The sequence below is a fragment of the Nannospalax galili genome, unplaced genomic scaffold (genome assembly GCF_000622305.1).
Source record: "Nannospalax galili isolate Female #2095 unplaced genomic scaffold, S.galili_v1.0 scaffold734, whole genome shotgun sequence".
Lineage (NCBI taxonomy): Eukaryota > Metazoa > Chordata > Mammalia > Rodentia > Spalacidae > Nannospalax > Nannospalax galili.
Window position 1 is genome coordinate 2,050,951 of NW_008337073.1, and position 12,638 is coordinate 2,063,588.

Below are 12,638 nucleotides of genomic sequence, written 5' to 3' on the forward strand. Positions count from 1 at the left end.
CTTATATATCTATAATCTTAGCACCTGGGAGGTAGAGACCAGAGGATAAGGAGTTCAAGGTCATCCTTCCCTAGATAGTGAGTTTGTGTGCTCAAGGCTAGCCTGGGATATATGAGAACCACCCTCATAAATAAATAAATAAATAAATAACAACAAACCAAAATTAAATAAATAAAACCAAACAATCAGAAACACCCAAATCCATTAAGATAGCTATTTTCTTCAGGATTACTAAGAGTTCACTATATCAAATTATCAAAACTCATTAAATTGTCTCAAATTATATCTAGCATCAAAGTGTGAAGAACTAATTAAGAACAGAAGTTGCAAAGTATCAAAAAGAAAGGCAAAAAGAAAGTAATAATAATGACCATACTAAACGAAAAATTGAGAGCAAAAAGTTACTTTCAATTGCTCTCTATTTTCATTTCTAGACTGATGGGAACTTCTTAAAAAGCCAAGAACCAGAATATCACCCGAAGACATCTGTTCCTCTCATCCTTTAGTGAATGCAGATGGAGACTCCTACATGGTCTTGGGAAGGGGAATTGGTCATGCTCATTAGCCTGGGCAGATTTAGGTTTCAAATAATAAGCTAAATTGAGAACTACCAGGAGACCCAACTCTTGCTAAAGCTGCACTGTAGCCTGAAGAGGGACATGCCAATTTTAGATTAATTAAAAAGGTTATTAAATTGTTCAGATGGCATGTTAATGAGCAATCTGCAGGGGAATCAGTCAACAGCCACACCTCCCAACATAATTAAAGGACCCTTATTGAGAAGAATCTGGGCAGGCGAGCAGGCAGAGGAACTGGGAAGGGTCCATCTCCATCATATCTTCCATAATACAATATGGCCAACCCAGGAGAAACCCATGAAGAATGATCTTAGATGATCTTAGTTATGCTTGTAATATTAACTCTTTCAGAAGCAAGATAACACTGATTCCAGCCAGTACAGAGACACTGCGATATTAGAATTAACTACAGATACCATAGATAATATACCTTTATAATATATATTGGATCTAAGAAGCATATTTTTATCAACTCATATTTTTCCAGTGCCTTATAATAAAACTAGAGGCATCATTTTTATGTTATGTTAAAATGTTTACTAAGTTCACTGTGGTGGTAAACACGCATAATCCCAACACTTGAGAGGTAGAGGCAGGAAGATCAAGTTCAATCACTCTTGACCATACATGGACTTTGAGACCAGTTTGGACTACCTGAGACCCTGAACCACCTGAGATCACCTGATAACCATCAGATTGACCTACAATTACAACTGTCTGTTTAGATCTTTTTATGTGAATTGCATATAATTTCATAGACTTGAGTCTATATAAACAGCAAAGGTTTCTATTCTAGTAAATTCCTAAAGAAGTTGTTACTGTCTAGGCAGCTCCTAGAATTTATTGGGGAATATAATTTGATATTGTTCTAAGAAGTCTGCCACATAGTGCTTGGCAGGGATGAAAATTTCTACTGCATGTGAGCACCTGCAGATACCTGCTGATGCCACACAGTCTGGAAAAGTGATTGCATTCATTGTATCAGAAATTTCCTTGAGTTAGTCAAGATTTTAATAGCCTTCATTTTAAAATTTCAATTACTATTAGTTTGTTTTTGGCATTATCACGGTAGTCTGTTGTGAGTTGTGTGGGTAATTCTGACATTCATTCCATATACTGAGATCCCATTATTACCAGGTTCTTCTCGTTAGATAGCAGAAATGGATGGAGCAAAACAACTGTGGGAGTTTTGTACTATCTAATTAGGTACCATAAAAATGATGCAATTGACATTGTATAGAAGTTGAAATACAGCTTCAAACTTTTGCTACAAAATATTTTTATAACTAATACATGAGGAAAACAGTCAGAAGCCAATATTTCTGATATTGTTCCTAAAGTTATATGTTTTAGAATAAATTAACTATTGAATGAATAAATATTTATTATGTGCTGTGCTATGGGCTTTTTCACCCTTTCTTATGTCAATAAATTCTCCCAAAGTGGAATTACTGTATTTAACAAATAACAAGTCAAATATGAATTTCACAGACAACAATACCTTAGTTTAGTATGTCCTAGATATTGTATGAGATATACTTAAACCAAAGTTAGTTACATGAAATTCAAATTAAATTAGTTGTCCCGAATTTTATCTAGTAACTTTACCCCCAAACACTTTTGTATTTTATTGGGCAAAGCAAAAGAATTTAGAAAAATTAGAGTTTGTCTTAAGTGCCAAATCAGATTAATTTGTGTTGGTTATCTTAAACACTTTGAGATTGTCAAGTCTGAATTGGGACAGGCACACAGACAGACAGACACACACACACAATCCACATGATTGATTTATTAGTGATGTCTATCATGCATAAGGCTTAAGGATTTGCTGATTCTGGGACTGGAGTTTTCTACCTTAGTAGCTGAACTAGAATTTGAACTTTGTAAGGTCTTATTAGAAATTTGTGGTATCCACTGATTGTGTATGCCCACATTTAAAACCTTAAATTCCTATGATGCCTTCAATGCATTTATGATAAAGTCAAACAGAGTTCTTCAATGTGACTTGCGAGGTGCTTGCTTCTGGAAACTTCCCCAGTATAGTCTTTTGCCAGATTGTTCATCACTTCCTGAACTCTAGCCTCCTGGTTTTCTCAGGGTTTTCATGTAGGATTTACTACTACCTGGAAATCTGTATTTCTTAAGTGACTTCTGTTCATTTTGTAGATCCAAATCAAACTTCCTTCTTTGGGCAACCTTTCTGAAACTACAGAACAGGTCAAGAAACATTAATGTAGACTCACTGTTAACTATTGCTTTGTAAAAAATCTTCCTGTCACTATTTGATTCATATTTTTCCATGACTAGATTATATAATTCTTAGAGGCAGGGCCAATCTTTGTTTGAATTGACATTTTACTCACCAAATATGACACAGTATCTTCCATATACTGTGCTTTAATTTTAATCTACTGAATGAATCTATTGGCTCAATGAGTTCAATATTATATAAAACTCTTATTCATATAAAAAGGACTAAACACAACTCTTCTGAGTCCCAGACTAAAATTATAAAACCACTTAAAATTTGGACTTTCCAAGCAAAAGAAATAAGACAAATATTATTTACTCTAATAATAGTCAGAATTATAATTTAATTTACATACTTGCTGCTGTATTTGGATCTCAGATACCCCCACTGCCACGTGTTAAAGGCTCGCTGACAAGCCTGTGGTGCTCCTGAAAAGTGATGGACTCTTAAGAGGTGGAGCTTAATGAGAGGAAGTTAGGTCACTAAGGGTGTATCCATGAAAAGACCTTTGGGATTTCAGCCCCTTCCCTTCTCTCTGTAATTCCCTACCACCATGAAGTGAACACATGACCTTCACTAGTCATTCCTATTGTTATGTACTGTGCTACAAGTCTAAAGCAGCTGGACCAAGCATCCACAGATTGAAACCTCTTAGACTGTGAGCCAAAACATGTCTTTCCTTCTTAGAAAGTTTTGGTTTTTTGTTTTGTTTGTCTCAGGTATTTTGTTACAGTGATGGAAAGCTGACTAATATACTTTCTCTGCCAATATCTTTTAATGTTTGGAAAACACTTCAATAGAGTTTAATGTAGTTTTAAAAAGTTCATATATAAGAGTTATATATATATATATTTCTTTTGTCCCATTAGTTAAATATTAAAATTTTTGTTGAAATGTACTTTAAACTTGCTTTCTTAGTAAGCATTTTATCTACTTTCAATGGCTTTTTATTTTTTGTGTTACAAATTATCTAAGGTACAGTTCCCTGTTATTTAACTGAACACTGATCTATACATATTTCTGTGATGCTGCTTTGCAAATATAATTAAGGTTCCTAACCAGTTGATTTTAATTCAAATCTGAAAGGCATCCAGGATTTATTCTGGATTAAGTATCACTTAATCAGTAGAAAGAATGAAAATAGAGCTGAAGCTTCTCCACAAAGCAATAGTTCTGACTGTAGACAACATCCTGCTTATGGGCCCTGAATAGCCTTGTAGCCCTGAAATTTCCAGACTTGCAAAGCATCTGCTACAATCATGTAAGCCAAGTCCCATCTACGCAAATGTGTGTGTGTGTATATATATATATAAATATTTATATACATACATGTATATATACTTATACATGCATATATGTGGGTATGTGGGAGTTATAATGTCAACATTTGGATTTTGGAGACAGTCACATAGTCCAGAACCAAACACTGTATTGATTCCATACCCCATTTCCTGCCTCTTTAAGAAAGTGCCTAAACTCAAGTACAAGTAGATTTTTAAGAACTAAAGAAAGAACCTGGCCTTCATGCAGATTGACAGGGCAGCATGGGCAGCAGGAGACTGGAAAAAGAGATACATCCCATCTCTTTTGTCCTGGCCTCAGCTCCCTCATCTCTCCCACTACCAGGAACATGGAAGTCTGGGATTCAGTACTCAGTAGGCCATAGAATTATTGTTTTAGGAAAGAGCTTTCCTAAGCGGGAGTAGGGAGGGGTTTGATTAATCTAGTTCCCTAAGTGTGATGTCATTGTTTCCTTCTATCAAACACATTCAGGCATTTCCAGGAAACTAAAAGTTTTGCCTAATTGGCCTAGTGTTAAATTGTTAATAGGTCATTGTAAATTCCCCCAAGGCAGCATACAAATATCAAATTGGCTAATTAGCAACAAAATATTTCAAATATTGTTAACATTCATAGCAAGTTGTCACAAGGGCAAATCTGCATTTCCCAACACACATTCAGATCCAATTTCTGTTTTGCTATGCTTAAAAAATAAATATTTACAAGCCAGTAAATACACTTGAAACATCCTAACTTTCCAGAGCCCTTTCCAGATACTGTTCCCTATTCACCTTCCTGGGAGACATCTGAAAAAGAAGCAAGAAGAATCTCTTCTCTACAGCTTGGTTAGAACTCACTGGAATCCCTACAAGACCTGGTTTTGATCTGGCTCCCTTCCCACCTAAGGAGATGGTGGCCCTGGAGATGAGGTAAAAGATGACTAGAAGGCCTGGTGTGATGGCACAAGCCTTTAGTCCCAGCACTTGGGGGGCGGGGTAGAGGCAGGCAGATCTCTGTAGATCAAGGCCAGCCTGGTCTACATAGTGACTTTCAGGCCAGCTGGGGCTACCAGGAGAGCCTATCACAAAACAACAAATACAACGAAAACAAACAAAAAAGCTGACTAGAAACATACTCCTATATTTGATTCCTGGCATTATTTTCCTTTGTGTGTGCCTGTTTGGTTCAACTTATAGGATCCAGGTGCTATGAGAGGACACAGTAGCACAGAGGTGATGAATGCATAGCACCTGTGCTCTGAGCTCAACATCTAAATAAGGAAATGTCATTCATGTGATGGGAGCATGCTAGAGGCAGAAAACAGAGAGAGTGGTGGGCAGCTGGGTGTGAGGGCAGAGAAGAGTTCACAGAGGTAGTATCCTAAGATGCCAACATGTGAAAGCGGTACATCAAAAACGCACAAGTTCAGGTGCATTTTAGTTAGTCCTAAATGGCTAGTAATGTTAAACAGAAAACCTTAAACTGGAGAATAGTGATATGTCAATTCATTATGCTAATTAGCTCAATAAAAGTCTTGGGGGAATTAAGAGAGTTAAGGATACCTCAAATACAGAAGAAATGAATAAAGTACAGTTGTCCCTCTGATGGTTGGCAATTCAAGATCAGCTACCATGGCACAACATGGCCCTGCAAATGAGTCCTGAGGTCTAGAGACGGACATCTGTGAGAGCATGTTAAAGGTGAGTGAGAGGCTAGCTTCTGTGTCTCAGAGGGAAGAACAATGCTGTCTTCTCAGACCTAAACCAATGTTGTCGAATATGATCACTTTGTTGCCAAGAACATTCTCACTGCCTCAAACACAGATGTTCAATAAATGGCTGGAGCTATCAGTAACTGAACTCTATTTTCTGTGTATCTGGACATTCCTCTCATAGATACTAATGAATATGTCTGGGTAAGAAAAGCTTAAACTAGGTTCATAGGAGACACAATCCCAGACTTCACAGCACACACTCACATACACAACTGCCCACCAGTAACTTTGACCTTTGCTATGGCTTTACCCACACTGGTATGTAAACAACCCCTAAGCTTACACCCACAACAAAACTGTGATGGGAGCCCCACTTAGGTGCTCTATTCTTCAAAAAAAATTATGGAGTGGCAAATGATAAAAACATTCCAGTGACTAATAATAACTTGCATTATATGAGTTCAATAAGGAGAATATCTTAGGTCTTATTAGATAATATTGTAAAGATTTGTTCAGAATTTAGAAATTAGAACCATAAACATTTTAGTGCCAATTTCTCCCTCCCTGCCCCTCTCTCTTTCTGTAACTAGACATAAATAAAAAGATACATGCAGGCAAAGTACTCACACACATAAAACCAAAGTAAATAAAAAATTATTTTAAATTATTGTGTAGTCCATTGATGCCAATTTCTCTGCTGTGATACCCGAATAATTCAGATACAAACAATAAAATTACCTTCTATTAAATGGAGCAGACTGGGGGCCAAGACGGCTCAGCCAGGAAAGTGTTTGTAGCACAAGACTGAAGGCCTGTGTTCAATCCCCAGAACTGAGGTAAAGAGGGAAGGAAAGAACAACTCCACAAAGTTATCCTCTGACCCTATACATGTGCCAGGGAGTGTGTACCATGGGGTGCATGCCCATATTTACATATCAGATACCCACAATAATAATAAATTCCTCAAAAGAACTTAAAAATAAAATAACTAATGGAATACTCCACTTGCTGGTATCCTGACAGCCTTAACTCTCTCTAGGAATAGGAAGTAAAACTGGGTGAATCAGGCACAGGTAGGTACCTGAGCAACTTGGCACCAGACCCAAAGAATGTGTTTGCCAGTAGCATCACTACCATGGCCAGAGGGAGAGGGTGAGAGTTGGCTTCAGCAAGTTCTCACCATAACTGAAGAGGCTAACCCTCAGTGGAAGCACTGAACAAGGCCATCCCTAATCTGAAGCAATCTTTAGACAGGAAAAGAAAGCATTTTATCTGACTGGAATAGAAACACCACCCAGATGTAAGCAAATTGGTAGATGATTGGCTGGCCTACATAATTGCTTTAAGTTTATCAGTATATGTAGGAATATAAATGACTGATAAAGGTTATGATGTGAAAGGAGGAAGAGCTTACTCTCCACATCTGAGTTAAGCCACTGAACAACAATAAAAAATAGCAAAACCACAATGTGCCCTTTCTGTTTCCCTGTGTCCCTTCAGGAAGCTTTCTGCGTGGACTGTCTTCTGAGAAGCTTGAGTTTATGAAATGCCAAACTTAGAGTCTTTGCAATTCTTGCAAACAGAGCACAAACATGGCATAACATGGATATATAAAGTATTTCCTACTGTGCTATGCGCCTTGCAAAACAAAGCACCTTTTGAATGACAAAAGCTGATGAGAATATGTTTATTAAAGTTGGTCAGTGGGACACTTCATGTCAACACTATGAATTACCATCTTTTCACATTCTAGAACCAATAATCTGGACTCTAAAGTAATGATGCTATAAGTAGCTCAATCAATATTTTTTAAATATTTTATTTATATTTATTTAATTTATTTATTTGTTTTTGGTCTTTTTTGAGACCCCAGCTGTCCTGGAACTTACTATGTAGACCAGGCTGGCCTTGAACTCACAGACATCTACCTGCCTCTGCCTCCTGAGTGCTGGGATTAAAGGCGTGCGCCACCACGCCTGGCTATTATTTTTATTTTTATGTGTATGTGTATGCATGTACTGCCTGCATGTAGGTAAGTGCATCCATGTTGTACAATGCCCACGGAGGACAGAAGAGACTGCCTGATCCCCTGGAACTGGAGTTACAGACAGTTGTTAGGTGCTATGTGGATGCTGGGATTCCAACCAGAATCTTCTGCAAGAACAGCCAGTGTTCTTAACCGCTGAGCTATATCTCTCTAGCCCCTCAATATTTTAAAAAATACACTAAGTACATCCCAAAATGTGTGTTGGTTATTCGCTCTTTCATAGAACTGCTCTTCTAAAAGATTCTGTGTTTCTGAGAAGTTTTTAAAAGTTTCATAGAGTAAAATAATGTAAATTAGTGGAGAGAGGACAGAAAAAAGTGGAAGGAGTTCAGCGAGGTGAAGTAATTTGTTCAAGTTCCCATTCTTGAAGAATGAAGACAGTACTTAAATCCATCTGCCCACTAAGCGTCAGTTTGAAGAGCAAAGATTTTTTTATACTCCAGGCCAAGAAGCATCCTTAGTTTGAATATTTCCCTTTTCTAAGCCATTTAACTCAGGATAGTCACAAGAAACATCAAGCCTAGCCTTGCATTGTTTGTTTTCTTTCTTACTCGATCCCTGGCACAGGCACTGTGGGGAAAGAAAGATTTAAAACATGACTACGCGAAATGTGAAGGGAATTTATGACAAGAAGAGACTTGATGATTCACAAGCTAAAACTCTAATTCCCAAAAAATTGTTGACCTCATTGAAAACATACTACCACGATGGCGTTTCCTAGAGACCTCATCCTAACGGGAATAATGTACATGCACACAGTGCCACAGCCTCCCCTCTCCACACCCCTAAACACCACACAGGAACACACCCAACCACACATACACACACACACACACACACAAAATACATTCCCACATACCCGTACTCTCTCACAGACCACACACACATACCCTTCTCATACACATACTACATACACGTACACACCACATAACATACACACCCCACACACTGGACCCATATATACCTGCATACCACATACACAACACACATCCATACACCCCTTGCACACACACACACACACACACACACACACACACACACACACACAAAGTTCCATTATCAAAGAAATTTGAGAAACACTTGATTATCAGAATTCATCTCATCGTCATGGCGGTTCATTCACAGTGGAATTTTTTTAGTTTTTTACATTTTACTACTGTTAGAGTCCAGGTCTGCAGATGACCCTCTCCCAACGTAGAAAAGCCTCACAAGACAGGCCATGAGGGTTCCCTTGCAAAACAGGAACTGGCCAGGCAGCCACATTTAGAGCTGTCTCAGCTCAAAGCTGTTCCCCAGATAATTTTAGAAGATAAACAGGCCCCTGCACTCAGACCCACTGATATAAGAACTGTTTCAGTTCAAGCTAATTCCCTTGAAACTAAAGATTATTTTTGCCACCTTCCACATTCCCCAACCCTCCTGTAAGAACTTCCTCAGCAGTCAGTAGGCGGCTGGTTGCCTTTCTCTCCCCAGCTGAGCTGCCAGCCACCAGCAATCCTAAGAAATAAACTTTGCTTTGCCGGAGTCCTCTTGTGTTTTCTGTGGTTATTCCCTGCCCAGCTTTTATCTAACAAATACAAGGTTAAAGCTTATTTGACTATGGATCTTTCCACAACATACTTGGGAGTTTTGTCTGTTTTGTTTTCAGAAAAGCTACTAAAGTGAGCGGCAGAGGGGACTTGGGAGATAACTCATCAGTTAAGTGTAAGTATTGCTCTCATAGGGGACTGGAGTTCAGTTCCCAGCACCCACTCCAGGTAGCTCACAACCAATTTCATATAACTCCAGCTCCAGGGGATCTGCTGCCCTATCTGGTCTCTAAGGACACCTGCACTCACATGCACACACACATATACACATAATTAAAAATAAATGAATCTTTAAAAAAAAAAGTAAACCCTGCAAAATATTACAGAACTGTTGTTTTGCGAGGCACCTTTAAAAATCACTATAGTTTGAATGCAATTCCATTTGTGATTAATTGGAAAAAGACATAAAAGTCTCTTCTGAGTTCCTGTTCTAGTGCTTAAAATGTCAAAAGCTCTTAGTTGCTTTTAGACTTTTGAGGCATTTATTAATAAGCAAATATTCTAGGAATCAAACATTTAAAGTCAAGAGATACCAATATTTAGTGTAGCCAACAAATCCATTGGCCTAAGTGGGCTGTTGGCTGCCCATTGCCATCCGTTGCAGAGGGAGATGAAAGACTGCCAAAGGTGAGGATAAATACATGCTCCATGCCATCACTAAAGTCCCTTCAAGATGTCAATTCTTTGGAATTAGGAAGGTGACTCAGTGGATAAGAGCATTTTCTGTGCAAGCATGAGGATGTGAATTCATAGCTCCAGCACACATGTAAAAAGCTGTATGTCGACAGCTCTGTGAGGGGTACAGGCAGGGGATCTCTAGGGCTTGCTGGCTGGCCATCTCAAGGGAATAAAGAAAGTGATAGAGCAGGACACGGGACCTGACATCCTATTGTGGCTCATACACATATGCATGGATGCATGTACCAGCAAATCTCTCTTTCTCTCTCTCTCTCTCTCTCTCTCTCTCTCTCTCTCTCTCTCTCACACACACACACACACACACACACACACACACACAAACATACACACACATTGTCAATTCTTCATCCTGAATATTATTCCAGTGCATTGTTTCAACCCTCACCAGCAGAATATGTAAGGCATTATTTTCCAGGCCCTCTTTTTAATACCCTAAGTCTCCCTAAAAAACACCTTCATCCTCTCCTGAAGAATAAATATTAGCTACTGCTCAATAAGTTATTATTTCTTCCAGCATCCAAGCCCTTCAAAAGCAACACCCTACTAACTTTATTCATCGCCCATTCACTTCTCTGAAAGTAGCTCCTTTGGTCTGTATGAGTTCAGGGTACTTCCTGTCTCCCTTTATTGTCTCTTATTTTCTTCCTTGCTTCTCATCCAAACCTCATACATCTTTGCAGCTCCACTTCCCCTTAGAAAGCTCTTAGTAATGTTTCCCAAATTTGATCTTTCCTTTCTGTGCCAGAGTTGAGGGTGTTATTAAATGCATTTAGCGCTAGATTAATGTAATCTATTTTGTTCTCTGTTACAGTGGTGTATGCTTTGTTCCTGTCTCACCACCCCTCATTTCTAAATATAAATATCTTAAGAGAACAAATCTTGTCATAAAATTAATTTGTGTTCTCTACCACATTAATCAGGTACTGGAAACATAAAAAATACTTCCTCAACTATTGTCTGGAACAAAACGAAATGTCAATTATAAATGGCTACATTGTGATTATTGAAGAAAGGCAAATAGGACTTTCCTTGGTGATACATGATTTGTGTTAATTTTAATATATTGTCTACTATGAGCAACATGGTTCCAACTTTATATTATTTTGTAATTCAGACCGTTCATCATTTCAGGCTACCTTCCCCCAGGTGAACTCAAAGATTTGCGTTCTGTAAGAAGGGAAGGAAGTAAATAAATAAGCCCGGTTTTTAGGCTTCATATCTTCCAAATCCAAGAGTGTATTGTGCAGATGCTAAAGTGACCCAATTATCCTGGCCTCTTAATAGTCACCTTTCTGTAATCCCCTTCCCCAGAGTGCTAGCAGAATCTGCCATTTGCTTCTAACCCTTGACTATGATCTACCTGACTGTAACTTCTGACTCTATTGCCTCCTAGTTTATATGCTTTAATGAAGCAAGTGACAATTTTGGAAATACAGGGCAAAAGATTAGGGATAGCTCACAGCTAACAGTAAGCTAGGAAACTGAGGCCTTCAGTCCAATACTCCCAGAGAAATGGAATTCTGCCCCCACCACCCCCCTAATCTGGCATATCTTTTCCCAATTAAGATTTCAGATGAGACCCAACTCTGACTAGCACCATGAAGGCTGCCCTTGAGAGATCCTGAGGCAGATGACCTACCTAAGCCACACCCAGACTCTTGACCCACGGATGCTACAAGACGAAAATGTGGGGGTTATCTTAAGCCAGTCAAATTTGTAGTGATTTGTTAAACAGAAATGAGTAAAAAACACAAGATGTTAAAGAAATCGCTTTACAGTTCTTTCAAAGGCTAATACTAACATGCACCTATCAAAAGAATTAACACAAGAACCAAATATTGTGTGTACTATCTCCAAACATGAAAACTCATGCAACGGTCCTGAAGACATTAAGATTGCCTTGAGTGGTACCTGGCAAAAGCCTGAAAGTATTACACAATTATCTTTAAGAAATTACATTATATACTTACCTGGCAGGGGCGATATCATGATCATGAAGGTGGTTTTTCCAGGGTGAGGCTCATCCATTGTACTCCAGGCAGGCTGACCTCTGCAATTTCCCTAAATGCAGGAAACTTGACTTCATAATTTGTGATAGTGGGGGACCAAGTTCACGCTTTCCCCTAAAATAAAAATAAATAAATAAAAATACATTTAAAAAAAAGAAATTACATTATAACTCTGTTTAAAGCTTTGGCCCAGCTACTCAAAAGTTACAATTTTAAATAGGCTGGAATTTGGTCACCTTTTAGAGATAGATACCAGATATCTCTGCCACTGGTCACACATCTTGTAAGTTGATAAAGTACATGTAACACAATGGTAAAATTGCATGACTGGGTGTGAGAGCTGTTACTTGATGTACATTAATTGGTAAATAACTGCTAGCTAGATATACAATGTGAGGACTGGAGGGATTGATGAAGCATTGACATAGAGACTCATTAATTAGGGGAAATTAGACTTTTTGTTTTCTCTT

At 38.3% G+C, this 12,638-nt stretch overlaps 1 non-coding gene across 1 annotated transcript; it reads left to right on the forward strand.

Moving 5' to 3' along the window:
* The first annotated feature begins 12,121 nt into the window (after positions 1-12,121).
* On the forward strand, positions 12,122-12,285 carry LOC115070186. The gene has a single exon (XR_003849386.1). It is a non-coding gene; the product is annotated as a U1 spliceosomal RNA (small nuclear RNA).
* The last annotated feature ends 353 nt before the right edge of the window (positions 12,286-12,638 follow it).